The 16,380-nt window shown below is 36.9% G+C and overlaps 1 non-coding gene and 1 pseudogene across 1 annotated transcript; both read right to left on the bottom strand.

Annotated features, from left to right (window-relative positions):
- Positions 1–3,648: 3,648 nt before the first annotated feature.
- On the bottom strand, positions 3,649–4,314 carry LOC110591348 (annotated as a pseudogene).
- Positions 4,315–14,656: 10,342 nt separating this feature from the next.
- Positions 14,657–14,772, bottom strand: LOC123324124. The gene has a single exon (XR_006539617.1). It is a non-coding gene; the product is annotated as a U5 spliceosomal RNA (small nuclear RNA).
- Positions 14,773–16,380: the final 1,608 nt, after the last annotated feature.

The raw sequence follows: 16,380 nt of genomic DNA, 5'->3' as shown, positions 1-16,380 counted from the left end.
TAACATAGTACTGGAAGCCTAGCATCAGTAATCAGACAATAAAAAGAATTAAAGGCATCCAAATCAGCAAGAAAGAAGTCAAACTTTCACTATTTGCAGAAGACATGATATTCTATATAGAAAACCCGAAAGATTCCACCAAAAATTTGCTAGGACTTATACACAAATTCAGTAAAGTCATAGGATACAAAATCAATGTACAGAAATCTGTTACATTTCTATACACCATTAATGAAGCAGCAGAAATTCAAGGAATCAATCCCATTTACAAGTGTACCAAAAACTGTAAGATATCTGGGAATAAACCTAACCAAAAAGGAAAAAGATCTATACTCTGAAAACTATAAAATAGTGATGAAAGAAATTGAAGATGACAGAAAGAAATGGAAAAACATTCCATGCTCATGGATTAGATGAACAAATATCGCTAAAATGTCCATATTACCAAAAGCAATCTATACTTTTAATGCAATCTCTATCAAAATACCACCAGCATTTTTCACAGATCTAGAACAAACAATCCTAAAATTTGTATGGAACCACAAAAGATCCTCAATAACCAAAGCAATCTTGAAAGAGAAAAGCAAAACTGGAGCCATCATAATTCCAAACTTCAAGCTGTATTAAAAAACTTTAGTGATCAACCCAGTATGGTACTGGCACAAAAACAGACACATAGATTAAGAGAACAGAACAGAAAACCCAGAAATCATCCCACAACTATATGGTCAACTAATCTTCAACAAACAAGGAAAGAGTATCTAATGGAAAAAAAGACAGTCTCCAGCAAATGTTCAGAAAACTGGACAGCAACATGTAAAAGAATGAAACTGGACCACTTTCTTACACCATACACAAAAATAAATTCAAAATGGATGAAAGACCTACATGTGAGACAGAAAACCATCAAAATCCTAGAGGAGAACACAGGCAGTAACCTCTTTGACATAGTCCATAGCAACTTCCTACTAGATATGTCTCCTGAGTCAAGGAAAACAAAAGCAAAAATGATCTATTGGAACTTCATCAGAATAAAAACCTTCTGCATAGTGAAAGAAACAATCAACAAAACTAAAAGTCAACCTACAGAATGGAAGACGATATTTGCAAATGACTTATCTGATAAAGGGTTAGTATCCAGAATCTATAAAGAACTTATCAAACTCAACCCCCCCCAAAAACAAATAATCCAGTTAAAAATGGGCAGAAGACATGAATAGACATTTTTCCAAACAAGACTTACAGATGGCTAACAGACACATGAAAAGATGCTTAACATCACTCATCATCAGGGAAATACAAATCAAAACTCCAATGAGATATCTCCTCACACTCATCAGAAATGGCTAAAATTAAAACACAGGAAACAACAGATGTTGGCAAGGATGTGGGGAAAGGGGAACCCTCTTACCCTGTTGGTGGGAATGCAAACTAGTGCAGTCACTCTGGAAAACAGTATGGAGGTTCTTCTAAAAGTTAAAAATAGAACTACCCTACCATCCTGCAATTGCACTACTACATATTTACCTAAAGGATACAAAAGAGATATCTCATAGGTGTACACCTTTGAATCAGTATATATATATATCTCACCACACCACGTTTATAACATTATCAACAATAGCCAAATTACGGAGAGAGCCCAAAATGTCCAACCGCTTGAATAAAGACGTTGTGTTATATGTATACAATGGGATATTACTCAGCCAAAAAAAGATTGAAATCTTGCCATTTGCAATGACATGGATGGAGCTAGAGAGTATTATGCTAAATGAAATAAGTCAGTCAGAGTAAGACAAATACCATACAATTTCACTCAGATGTGGAATTTAAGAAACAAAACAAAGGAAGGTAGAGCGGGGAGAAGAGGCAAACCAAGAAACAGACTCTTAACTACTGAGAAAAAACTGAGGGTTACTGGAGGGGAGGTGGACAGGGGATGGTTAAAATAGGTGATGGGGATTAAGGAGGACACTTGTGATGATGAACACAGAGTACTGTATGTTTTTGTTTTTTTTTAAGTAGGCTCTATGCCCAGGGTGGAACCCAATGCCGCTCCCCCTGCTTGTGCTCGTCTCTATCTCTCTGTCAAATAAACAAATAAAATCTTAAAAAAAAACCCAAAAAACAGAAAACTAAGTTCAACTTAGGTTGAACTTAGGACCCTAATATCCACACCTGAGATGAGATCCAGAGACAGACTCTTAACCAACTGATTTTATGTAATTGATGAATCTTTGAATTCTATACCTTGAAACTAATATTACACTGTATGTTAACTGGAATTTAAATAAAATTTTGGAAAAAGAAAAAAAAGTATGTTTATCCATGAGTGTGTTTAGTTTGATCTAAATTAGTTCTTTTATAAGTTCTCTGGTGTAAATAAATACCTAATAAACACTTGCAACAGCCATTATTCTCATGTAAGATAGCAAGGTTCTTTTTTTTTTTTTTTTTTTTTTTTTTTTCCCCTTCATGGGAGTTTATTTCTTGGCAGAAAAGGAGAAGCAAGGTCAGGCACCTGAGCATTCTAGGCAAGGTGGGGCAAGGGGAGGGAGGCACAGGGGAGGGCTCCAACTGTGACACTTAGTCCTACAGTTGTCCTGGCTGGATCCGGGGAGGGTCTGCCAAGGAATAGTGCCACCGAGGCTGGGGACAGAGGTGTCAGGCCAGGGGGCTAGGAGGACAGCCCATATGGAGGCAATAAATACTGACAGGCCATGCACATGACTCCAGGCCGGCAGGCCCAGGTAGACAGGTAAGGCTCAGGTGCTGGCTTTGTCTGGTGAGGGCTGTCGGCTGGGGTTGTGGGCTCTGGTACTGCCCACTGGAACAAAGAAGGTAGAGGCGTGAGGACACCTGGCCTCCCAGATGGGAATGGGAGGTACTTCAGTTTTGACAGTTTGGCTTTCCCCAAGCCCCTGGAGCCATCCCCACAGCCTTGGCCTGGGGAGGGGGCTGGTTAGTCCCTGGTGGGCAGGGGAGATGGAGCAGCGCGTCCCACACACCTCCCCAGGCCATAGGGATTGCAAATGGGGCAGGGACCAGGGGAGACCACATGCTCATGCAGACACAGGGGATTAGAGGTTCATGTCAGCCCCCACAGCACACGTTCCACATGTTAAGGCATCATGGCTAGACGGTTACCCACAGCTATGGATGAACTGACTGAGGATAGGTGAAAGCAGGAGGGTGGCTGGTCCCCAAGAGGCCTCACCCTAGAAGAAGAGAAAGAAGAGGATTCAAGGCAGCTACAAAGACCCACAGGGACCTAAGAAACCCATGATTCCCTTGGAAAATCTAGGGCCTTAGGTCAGGTTAGGACAGGTGGAGGAACCTGAAGGGGTACAGAAGGGGAGGTGGAGGCCTGTGCTGGAGGTTCCCTGTTCCCACTACCTCCCCCTGTACATGCAGAAGCAGGAAGACCAGACCATCGAGGAGGCTGGGGCCTACAGGCAGGGCCAGGAGGGATGGGTGGGGCTCGCCAGGGAGCAGACCTGTTAGCACTTTGATAAGCTGTTGGGATGGGGGTGGTGGTGGTAGGGGTGGGGCCCATCAGAGAGGTCCGTTCATCTGTCCAAAGGCTGCTCACCTCCCAGGCCAGGACTCAGTCCTTCCATCCCCCCCCCCCACCCCGCTTTTTTTTTTTTTCTTCCATTCTTTTTTGATGGTAAGATTCCACTCCCAGACAGGTGGTCAGTCTTGTCATCTGTGAAGCAGGACTTGTAGCTGCCACGAGCCAGCATATCCTTGGGCACCTCCTCCATGAGGGTCAGAAACTTGTACTCCTCGGCCTGGGGCCCATAGCTCCCCACCAGGTTGCTGGTCTTGTCAATCTTGATGCCTTCCCTGTATGTGTGCTGGACGTACTCCACACCAGACAAAGTTTCCCGGTTCAACAGAAAGAGATTTTTCTCCGGTATTCCACGCCCTACTTCAGTACAAGGACTGCTTCTTGAAGCTCTCCAGGTTACCTGTCAGGTCCAGCTCCAGGGGACCCAGGGCCAGGCTACACACCAGGGGCAGGCAGGTCACAACAACACTGGGGACACGGGGGTCAGCAGACACTGCCACACGGCCCAACAGGGCGTCTTCGTTCTTGCGCAGACTCTCATCATCCTTGCCCAGCTCCTGGATCTCCTGGATGCTCTTCTGGGCAGGGGGCTCATAGTTGAGCCAGTGTTCACCCTTCTCATTCTGGGCTGCCATCTGTGCTAGCTGCTTTGCTGTGGGCTCCTGCTTCGCCCTGCTCACCTCTAGCTGAGTCTGGGATGCCGGAGGCTCCACCGGCCACTCATATGCTCCCTTCCGCATGGAACAGCAAGTAAGTTCTTAACTGAGTAAATGACTGTCTTAATTATTAGTCTGATTTTTGTCTACACGCACTATATAACCTTTTGTCTTCGTCTGCTCAGGCTCCTATAACAAAATGCCATAGACCAGGTGGCCTTAGCAACAGAAGTTTATTTTCTCGCAGTTCTGAAGGCTGGAAGTCTACTATCAGGTGTCAGTTTTGTGCATTTTTAACCCCTAAATCTCATGTATCAATAGATGTTACTTGGAAAACACATAAAGTAATTATTCTTGTTTAGGATTTAGTTAGGCAGCATACAACCCTTGATGTTTCTCTGACCTCTCCAGTATAATTCAGCATAATTCACATATATTGTAAGAATAGAAAGTTTACTGACACTTTAGATAAATGAAGTAAATGAGGTATAACAAAGACTGTTCTGCCCTAACTCAAGTCAGCTTCTCCGCAAGAATGTGGTTGCTTCAGAGAGGACTTGCTTACAGCATGTAGGGATAATAGTACTATTCTCAACAGCAGAAAAAAGCTGCCTTGCTCTTCATTCCAGGAAAATAGTATTTGAAGCCATTATGTTTAAGTAACACAATATTTAGAACCTATTAATGTTGCTTTTTTTAATGTTGATTTTTTAAATAGCACAGCGTTTTACCAAAAATAGAAGAATTGTCACTTTGGTGTCTGAAAAATTCTCATCTAATTTTAGAGTAATGTATTCAGCAATAAATAATTATTGTTTAGATTTAAATTCTTTAAGAGATTCCAAATAGTAAGCAAAGTAAATAAAAAATCTCTGGGAACATAGAACCACATTTTCATATTAAGCCATTCATATTTAAGCTTAATGGTTAGAAGGACAAAGAAGGGAAAAGAACTCTTCTGTGTTTAACATGCGAGAATGCACATTGCTAATGTATACCAGATATAAAGAGAAGAAAGCAACTTTATCACATCCTATTATTTGGGAAATCTCTAAATATTTCCTCATATATTTTAGCTTTTATAATATTCTATTTTAAGGCCTCTTTTCTAATCCCAAACAATCCCTATATTTATAAACTCTGAAATCCATTTAAAAAAAATGCTTGTTGAATATGTATGTGTATGCATAGTTGTTCTTTCTAAATTGTTAATGCCTTTCTCTTGTGTCTCTGCCTTATTTATGTATATGTAAATATGCATGTAAATACTTAAATTATTGATTTTAATAGTAGTAAATTTAACAGTAGTAAATATAAAGATGTTACTTTTATTTCACATAATTTTTATAAATAAGTTTTCACTAATAATATAATACAGAAACATATTACTAACTCTGTTACCCACAGCCACCTATCATCATATATCTGAGAATTTCTAAGATTAAGAAAAAAAAATTATTTCTTTCACTATATAGTATGTGCATGCACATGTTATTTATTTACTTTTACTAATAAAAAATTAAAGGAAGAACTATCATATAATTCAGCAATCCCACCTCTGGGTATATATATGAAGGAAATGAAATCACTATCTGAAAGAGACATCTTCACTCCCATGTTTATTGCAGCATTTTTCACAGTAGCCAAGAAATGGAAACAAGATAAGTGTTTATCAAAGGATGAATGGATAAAGAAAATGTGTATGTATAATATTTTTAAAAGTTATATTTATTTATTTATTATTTATTTAAGAGAGAGGAGAGGAAGAGTGCGTGCATGCAGGGGAGAGGATCTCAAGCAGACTCCCCGCTGAGCACAGAGCCAGAAAAGGCACTTGATCTCAAGACCCTGAGATCATGATCTGAGCCTAAACCAAGAACCTGATGCTTAACTGACTGAGCCAAGCAGGGGCCCCATGTGTGTGTATAATATTATTCAGCCATGAGAAAGAAGGAAAATTCTGTCATTTGTGACAACACAGAATGACCTTGAAGGCATTATGCTAAGTGAGGTAAATCAGACAAAGACAAATACTGTATGGTATCATTTAAATGTGAAATCTAAAATATGCAAACTTGTAAAAACAGAGTAAAGCGGTGGTTAGCAGCAGGTGGGAGGCGTGGAAGAATAGGAGAGATGTTGTTTCAGGGTACAAATTACAACTAGTAGATAAGTAAGTCCTGGAGATCTAACGCACAGTACAGTAAATATAGACAATAATATTGTATTATAATCATCAAACTTGCTAAGAGATTAGATCTGAATTATTTCCACTAAGACAAGAAATGATAATTATGTACCATGAGAGAGTGCCAATGCTACAACCACAAATGTATTACAATATATAAAGAAATCAAAACAATTGTTACACAATGTTTTATGTCACATATTTGAATAAAAGGAAAAATTGCTTTTATTCTAAAACAGAAAGGTGATAGGAAATCAGTTAATTTTGCAATTAAAAACATCTCCAGATGGTGTATCTAGTTTTGAATTATTTTATATATTTATTTATACATGTTCCTATATGTGTAAGTATACCACATCATATTTTGATATAGATCAAACATTACTTTCAAAAAATCAATGCTTTACATTTGATTTTCATAAAACATTCTGAATCATATGCATTATACAAATTTTAAAAATTTTCATTATTCTGGCTATTGCTAATCCAGTTTCTAACAGTTTCTTTTATGTTATTTGTATGCTTAGTGTTAACAAAGAGCTGTTAAGTAGAAATACATTCTTTTACACATGAAAGGTAGATATTGAATAATGTTAGTAAACACCTATGTGATAAGTTACAAAATGATATTCTGTTAGTAATCACAAATTGCAGACAAAACGAGATAACTAATTGTGTGTAGTGTAGCATGGCATATACCAATACAAAATAAAAATCCATAAAAAATGTTTGTTTTCTACTAGAGTTCAATATATATTGGTAATTGTTTTACAAATAAATCTTACCACTAAAATAAAGCAGTATTTTTTTTTTAAGTATACTGGATATTGAGTAACTGTAGCTAATACTTTAGAGAGAGTATCACTATCTGTCCAGTGTAAAATGGTTATTGCCTTCAAGGTTTCAAAGAATTAATACCATCCTTAAATTCAAAAGCAGAGAGTTTCAATACTATCAACTTTATCAAAGTATAGTCCAAAACAATGAATGATTTTTCTTGTGCTTTTGTTATATATTTTTTTATTGAGCTGCGGGGTCAACATATTTTCTTCTGAATTGTCAAAATAGAGTATAGCTACATTTATAGTGAATGAGCAATCAATAATAACTCTTTTAACCGGTACAATATTCTAAAACATTTTCATATCTTACCTTTTTCTGAATGCATAGAGTAACTGAATCCTTATTGAAATTAGAAACAGATGTAATCATCATTAAAAAAATATTAGAACCATTCTTACTCTGTTTCCAAATTCCAATAGAGAGTTCTACCTTTACAGGAAAGCATGCAGTCTCATACTCCACTCACCTATACTCTGTGGAAGTAGTTTGCAAATTGTGCCCTGGCAGTTCCAAAGAGCCAGCTCCCCTGGGTCCCTCCTGGGAGAAAGGTTGTAAGGGAGGAACCAAGGAGATGACATTGGATCATGCCATCTCCTTTTTGTGAGCAGCTCTGCTTTCAACTGTGTTAAATATTAGATTTCTGAAAATTTTCTTTAAGTATTCTTTGATTAAAACATCTAAGTGAGTTGGAAAAATAATGCCACTATAGTATGCATCTAATTTTAACTTTAAATGAAAGGTGACTTTTCCCCTTATAATACAGTTACTTTATAGTTTCAAGAATTCTCTTAAGATTATGGGAAATACAATGCCTTATGTGTTGGGAAATAACATTTAGGCATACAGATGTATGCTCTCTCTCTCTCTCTCACACACACACGCACACACACACACACACACACCAGCTGAGAAAAGAAGTTAAGTCCATTTATGGTGGCACAGTATGAATCTTCCCTGAGAAGGTCAAGGAATCTTTAATGCTAACATGTTACCATTTCTGTTACATCCCTCAAAAAGGTAGTATCTGTTACTATCTCCTTTATATAAATAATGACATAATACAAACTGACTTTTGGTCTCCATAATTAAAATCCAAACATCCCTCTGCACAGCTTAATTTTTCTAAAATTTTATTCTTAGTATTAAATATCTGGGTAATTCTCCTGACTGTTCATTTACTTTATTTGCACAGGCTCTTAGGCATGTTCTTATATGACCAAATAATTTGTGACATAGAGGAACCAGAAAAAAAGAAAAGGAAAATAAAACCTATGTCACCCTTAAGTACTAGGATGAACTGCATATTTTCTACTTTGTCAAATCCATCAACTGTAAGACACATCATTAATTCATGTACCCATAAGAAAGAACAATAAACATTACCAATTAAACTATGGCATGCTAACTATGGTAGAACAGATTCTAATTTTAGAGATATCATAATGTTAAATATATGTACTTAGAACAAATGTAGAAATCATTCATTTGATTTTTACAAAAACACCACATGGAATGAATTTTTAGTTCTCTTCCTAAACTGGGGAAAATTAGGGGTGCCTGGCTGGCTCAGTCAGTTAAGCACACAATTCTTGGTTTTGGCTCAGGTTATGGTCTCATGGTTTGTGACACTGAGCCCCAAGTACAACTCTGCACTCAGTGGGAGTCTGCTTGGATATTCTCTCCCTCTGCCCCTTTCCCTGCTTGTACGCACTCTCTCTCCCACGCTCTCTCTTTAAAATAAAATAAAACAAAATAATAGAGGAAATTAGTACAGAACTCTAAGTAACAGCCCTAAGAGCACAAAACTAACATATAGCACAGTCGGAATTCAATATCAGATTTGTCTGGCTATCGATGAACCATCTTCTCCCTACAGATCTCCACTTTTTTTTTTTTAAGATTTTATTTATTTATTTGACAGAGAGAGGCACAGCGAGAGAGGGAACACAAGCAGGGGGAGTGAGTGAGGGAGAAGCAGGCTTCCCGCCGAGCGGGGAGCCCGATGCGGGGCTCGATCCCAGGACCCTGGGATCATGACCTGAGTCGAAGGCAGGCGCCCCACAGATTTCCACTTCTTATGAGTTCACTGCAACTTGTAATGTAATGTAATGATGATGTCCCACTGCTGTTTCACTTCTAGAATTGCCTCTCATGACTCTTATTTAATAACCTGTATGCCACAATCTATAAAGAAACCCTGGTGTAACCAAACAATAGATTTTTAACATATTCTTAAGTCACGATTACTAAGAAAAAGATGCTGCTTCTCTACTCCTAAATCTCAATAAATGTTTTTTAAATGTTCCATGTCATGATATTTATGGCAAATATAGTACCTTCTACTTAATAGCTTTAAAATGTTTTGATCATTTGGACAAACTGTCAAAGCAACCATGGGACTGAACAACCAAAGCTGTTTTAACCAATAAACCACACAATCCAATGTAATGACTTTGGCTTCAGCTTTCCATGTAATGAGTTCTAGTGAACTAATGAATCAGTGAATTAGTCTTTAAATCATTGAGGCCTTATAAATAGTCAATATCTTACATACTTAAGCAGGTAGTAATATCAATGTATGCAAATATTTATTGAATGATTATTGCAAATCAAGAACTAATCTAACTTACATAGTTCCAGTTTTAACTGTGTAAATGAGTTGTTGAGCTTATATTACATACATATAATATATATATTATGCCTATTTTTTAGATGAGAAAAACAAAAGCTCAACAAATAACTCATTTACACAGTTAAAACTGGAACAGAGAATTCATAACAGTTTCACAGCCAAGGCTTTTAACCTACCTACAATATATCTTTCCAAGAAGAAGGAGAAATGGGCTGGAACTCTAGAGACTACCACTGAATTTCAGGTTACAAACTGAATCCTGGAGCTTAATCAAATCACTTCATCTGATTCAGAGTAACCTTTGTGAAAGATGTGCCTTTCTCTGATTATTCCAGTTTCACTTATAACTTAAAATGGGATTTGCTTTACCTGTATTTCCTCCTCCCTTGCCCAATCCAAATCTGTTGGTCTGAGTTTTCCTATGCACTCTGTATGAACTTGCTTCTTTTAGTTCCAAGGTCTCGAATCCTAATCTTCATGCAGAGTGTGGTGCTCTTTCTTTTATGCTCCCATAGCACCCAGCACATACACTTTTTTAGTGCATTGTTAATTAGTGATATTCTCCAAAGTCTCTGAACTTCTTTAAAGCAGAAATTGTATCTCATTCCCAATACATAAACAGAGAGCCTAGCCTGACATACACAAAGCATTTAGTAAATGAATGCTAAGTGGAAGAAAGAAGAAATGAATGAATGGACATCCATTTACTGATTTATATAAGGAATTTGGTTTAGTTGAATGTAAGATTCTTCCTAGCCCTAAACTCAGTCATTTCTGCCTCTATTGATATATTTTTTTTTTTTTCTCTATTGATATATTAAAGCACTTTGTACATACTTATTGTTGATCTTTTTTGACCTCAATCTCCATTACACATGTTTGTTGCTTTCTTACTTCCCCAAACTGGCAGAGATTATGACTGTACCAAAGTATGTGCTTCTTTTCACTTATCAGACTCTCTTGCAAATAATTAGGCCCTGTGACTGACATCTTCCCAAGAAAATTTTGGGGAAAGGATTATATTACTTTCAGGCCTGACACTTAAAACATCCTGAAGCACCTAATGGACCTTTTTGGCTCCCCAGTCACCCTGAAGTAAGGAATCATTGAGTCCTAGGACAATGGAGCAACAAAATGAAAGACTTCTAGCATCTGAAGTCAGTGCTACATAAAAGTGACCCAAAAAGGCCACATGACTTGTGTCAGGCTGTGTAAGCAATAACTAAGTCTTTCTGATGTAAGCCAAGAGAATTTTTTTTCTATTTTTTATGGAAGCTGGGATTAATTACTCTAATTCTGAAACAAACCAATTATCTTCAATTGCTAGACTAATTTATTTCTCTTCCTTTTTTTCTTTCCATTTTGTTTGTTTTAGGCTAAAAAGAAGAAAGTATGTAGAACTGATTCATGGTATCTTCATCCAAATTGTTCCTCTCAGACTTTCTGGGTCTGAGTTATAAATCTGTATAGTCTTGGACACAGTAGAACCATTATTAAAGAAAGAATAGAAACAGGAAAGTTTCAAACTGACAATAGATCCTTTAATAATCAATTAAGGCCCAGCATATATACTAGTTATTTGTAGATATATCAAACAAGCAAAGAATTTAGCATTCAGGATGTTTATGTCTCGATGGGTGGTATATAAATGTATACCTAAATACATTTCTTTCCTCTACCTGCATTTTGGTTTTGCTTTATTTTGAATAGATGATATTTGAATAGATGATATAACACTGAGACGAGAATATGAAACACATAGGAAGGAGGCCACACTATAAGGAAGTCACCTCTAATTTATTATCTCAAGATCAAATATTTGACAAAGCTAGATTTATTTTATCTTCTTATAGTTTAAGATTTAACTTTCTAAACTCTAATAAAGAAATCCCTCAAAGAGAAAGAGAAAAAAAATATGGTTCATTATTATAATTCCCCAAAAGAGTCTTTAAACCAGGATTACTTTAGGTGAATTATATTTTAAATCATTTGCTAAAATATTTAATGTTGACTCCCAAGTATCTAAAATATTACACTGGATTGGCTTTCCAGGATGTTTTTTCAGCTATTCCTTTCAGATAGGATTATGACAAAAGAAGAAAGTTATGCCATGTTTAATTCTTTAGCAAATAAGCTCAGTAAGTAGTAATATTAACATCTAATTTCTGATCTCAGATTTCTTTATTCCTTTATCTGCCTCCCAATATTTCACAGGCCTCTTATCTGTTAAAATGTATAGAGACAGAAAAGAATGAAGAAAGAAAGAAAGAAACAAACAAAAAAAACAAAGTGAGAGAAAGGGAGAAAGAGAAAGGAAGGGAGAAAAGGAAGGATGGACATATGGAGAAAAAACCTATCATTTTTGTGACTTGTGTACAGAAGAGGTTTGGGAACCCATTTCCTACTCAGAAAAAGCAAATGACAGAGGAAACCCACAGCTTTAATACAGCGGTTAAATTTGAAAATATGCAAAATCTTGGAAGAAATTCAAAACGACAGAGAGCTAGACATACATTGCATGGTGGACATTTTACCTTGGCCCTAGAGATCACTGCATGAACATGAACTGATTCGGTTACACATTTAAAACATTAAGTTCAGAAAAGCGATAATAAGTGAAACACAGCTCAAAAAGAAAAAAATATATACATTACTCTAAATAAGAATGATAAAACCCGAAAGCAATACTATTTTACTTCGTGTTTATTCCTTTTGTTTAAAAATTTGCAAACACTGATCATATTGCTCAGAGATCTTTGGAAACTAGGAAAAATTAGATTAATAAACCTTGAAAAGAATTATTGGTTGTGAAATAGCCTGTCTCAAAGAAGACATTTAAGTAACTTCCCTAATTATTAAGACCTTCTTCTAATGGATAGTAGACACAAATGTCTGTGCTTAAATACCTCATTTTTTTTTTCAAATCACTTTTACTGGCATTTATACTTTAAAAAAATCTGATTATAGTTACTTGAGTCCACACAAATCTGCTAATTAGTGATAGAATTTGGATTGAAGCACGGTTCTGAATCCCAATCTCAGCACCATCATTGCTCTTCTCACTCTACTGCTCTCACCCTTGGGATATATACCTTTCCTTTATTTCTCATTTTAATATTAAACAGAAATGATCAATCTTTTGAGTTTCCTAACATTTTAAAGATATTTTTTAAAAATCCTGTTGTGGATTGCCTGGGTGGCTCAGTTAAGCATCTGCCTTCAGCTCAGGTCATGATCCCAGGGTCCTGGGAATCAGCCCCATGTCAAGCTCCTGCCTCTCCCCCTGCTTGTGCTCTCTCTCTCTCTTTCTCAAATAAATAAATGTAACTGTATTTGGAAATACGTTCTTTACAGACATGATTAAGTTAAAATTATGTCGTGTTTTGCTTTGTTTTTACAGTGGGCCCTAATCCAATATGACTGGTATCTGCATAAGAAGAAGCAATTCAAGTACACACAGAGAAACATTAGACACACATGCACACAGGGATGACCATGTGAAGACACAGCAAGAAGGTGGCCATCTGCAAACCAAGAAGGGAAGCCCCAGAAGAAACCAACTCTGCCAATCCCCTGATCTTTGACCTCCAGCCTCCAGAACTGTGAAAAAATAAATCTTTGTTTTTTAAGCACCCCAGGCTGTGGTGTTTTGTTATGGGAGCCCAAGCAGGCTAATATAGATCCGAAGATTTATGTCTGAAAATCTACCAAATATTGTGGAGAACATGTGCACAATTTTACATCGATTGCCTGGAAGGACTGTTGTGAACATTTATGAGATAATGATTATTAAAAAATTAGGAAACATTTATGAGACAATGATTATTTAAAAATTAGGGGTTAATATTAATATCATACGAATAGCTATCAACAGATTTTTAAAATGTTCAAAATTTAATTGATCCGTTACATAGTTTTCAAAGTAACATAGTAGATTAGAATGCTGTTTAAAGATATTCACTGCTGTCCTCACCTTCATAAAAGCGTACTTCCCTGCCCTGTTATGTTAGGTTGGCAACATGGCTTGCTTTAGCCAGTGGGATACTAACAAATGTGATGCGAATTAAGGTGTGAAGTATGCTTCTGCAGTAGGACACCTGTGAGTCTGTCTTGGCCCTGGGAAAAGTTTTCCCTTCAACTTGGGTCTCAGAATGTCCTCACATAGAGCAGACGTGAGGCCAATGCATATGGAGGAGCCAAGGCCGACTGCCCCCAGCATAAAGCAGGGCTCCCAGGTAAGTCTCGCCAAGAAACCTGATGCACAGGTGAACTGCAGATGTGTGAGAGAGAACAATGACAGCTGTTTTAAGTCAGTCAGTTTTGAGGAGTTCTGCCATGTAGCATTATTGAGCCATAATCGACTGATGTGGAAAGCACGATTGCAATAAAAATAAATAAATAAACAAAGCAAGTTGATTACAATGTAGGTAGAACTTTTCAGTAATTTTCAATAAAGTATTTAGGAAATCAGTATTCTTGTCGAAAATGTAAAATATTATTATGTATTTTCAATGCCAGAAATAGAAGCTAATGCGAAAAATATGACATCTCTTGGGCATTTATTATGTTGTAGGCACAGTGATAACCTCTGATTATTTTATTTCATCTCAATAATGACACCAAGGTTAAGTGTAATGATTACTATATTTTACAGATATTCAGTGATTTTTCACAGGATCATACTGCTAGTATGTCGTAGAATTGGAATTTAAACCCGGGCAATCAGTTTCTAATGTCTGGGCTCTTAACTTTTTTTTTTTTTCAGCCCTGGTAAAATAAGCCCTCAAAAAATTGACTTAAGACTCAGAGTTGTTCCTCTCCATGGAAATCTCTAGTGAAAGGTTAAAGACTTATATGATTTGAAGAGACAACAGAACATATTGGGCTCTTAACTTTTATAGCATATCCAGATATCACAGATTCTCTATTATTTGAAGGTGATTTTATCAATTTAATTGCCACTCTAATATATAATACTTTGTATACAAAGATGTCTTCTGCACATTATACATACTAAAGATCATGCTTTCATTATATACCCTACCATATGTGAAGAATCTTACCTATTTAAAAAAAAAACTCTCTCATTTTATGTTTAAGTATAATATATATAAATGTGTATATTAATTTATGCCTAAATAAATGTGTGTGTATATATATATGTGTGTGTGTGTGTGTGTGTGTGCATGGATAGATGATAGATAGATATAGATTCTTAGATTCTTTAAAAATATCAATTCTCGGGCGCCTGGGTGGCTCAGTTGGTTGGGCGACTGCCTTCGGCTCAGGTCATGATCCTGGAGTCCCTGGATCGAGTCCCGCATCGGGCTCCCTGCTCGGCGGGGAGTCTGCTTCTCCCTCTGACCCTCCTCCCTCTCATGCTCTCTGTCTCTCATTCTCTCTCTCACAAATAAATAAAATCTTAAAAAAAAATATCAATTCTCTGTAGCCTTCTACATATCTCACAGGTGACCTATTTAAGAGTTATTACTGGACAAAGAAAATGTGAGGCATGCATGATACTGGAAATTATCAGAGAACTTAAGTTACTTTCAGAAAAAAATGGGTGATTAAAGAACTTTCATAACATTTGAGAATGTTTTTGTGACTAGGTCTAAGGGAATCCAGAATCCTCTCAGGTCATTAGAAAGCATTCTGGGAAGCTCTAAAATATAAATGTCCTTTTGGACTAGTCCTCTATAAATTCTCCACAATGCCTATTCCTACCCCTTACCACCTCCAAATGTCCAGATCCAGGTAAACAAAATACAGTTTCTAGGAAATCGGCAGGGTATACCAAGACATACATAGAGATCTTAAAATATGAACATGAGGAAGAAGTTCCTATACAGAATGCTAACCAAACATTAACCAATTACAAGGCACGCCTGAAATTAAAGTCGATGCTAAAAGCAGCCAAATCAAATTAGTTTATCCTAACAGACCAGACTTGGACATTCAAAGTGAAAGAACTTCGTTTATTTTTATTGATCAGTAGTGTTCACCAGAATCTGAAATCAAATATTGGCTTGGCCTGAATATAAACGCACTATCTAGTTGAATGATTTGAATGTTTCTCATTTCCCTCTATCATTTAACTTGCATTATATGAATTCATGTTATTCTCTATGATATTGCTCAAAAGGATATAATTTTTTTACAGTTTTATTTTCCCAGCTATGCAATATTACAGCCTCTCAGCAGCTATTGATTTGCAGAAATGTTTGGGTTTTTTTTAAAGATTTTATTTATTTATTTGAGAGAGAGAGTGAGAGAGAGAAAGAGCACAAGAGGGGGGAGTGGGAGAGGGAGAAGGAGACTCCCTGCTGAGCAGGGAGCCCGATGCAGGACTCGATCCCGGGACTCCAGGATCATGACCTGAGCCGAAGGCAGTCGCTTAACCAACTGAGCCACCCAGGCGCCCCATGTAGAAATGTTTGGATAGATGGTATTAGGCTGTTTCCATACCTCCTTACGAAACGTGGTC

Source organism: Neomonachus schauinslandi, chromosome 2 (genome assembly GCF_002201575.2).
Source record: "Neomonachus schauinslandi chromosome 2, ASM220157v2, whole genome shotgun sequence".
Classification (NCBI taxonomy): domain Eukaryota; kingdom Metazoa; phylum Chordata; class Mammalia; order Carnivora; family Phocidae; genus Neomonachus; species Neomonachus schauinslandi.
Note: the sequence above shows the minus strand (reverse complement) of the source record. Positions and strands in the feature narration are given on the sequence as shown.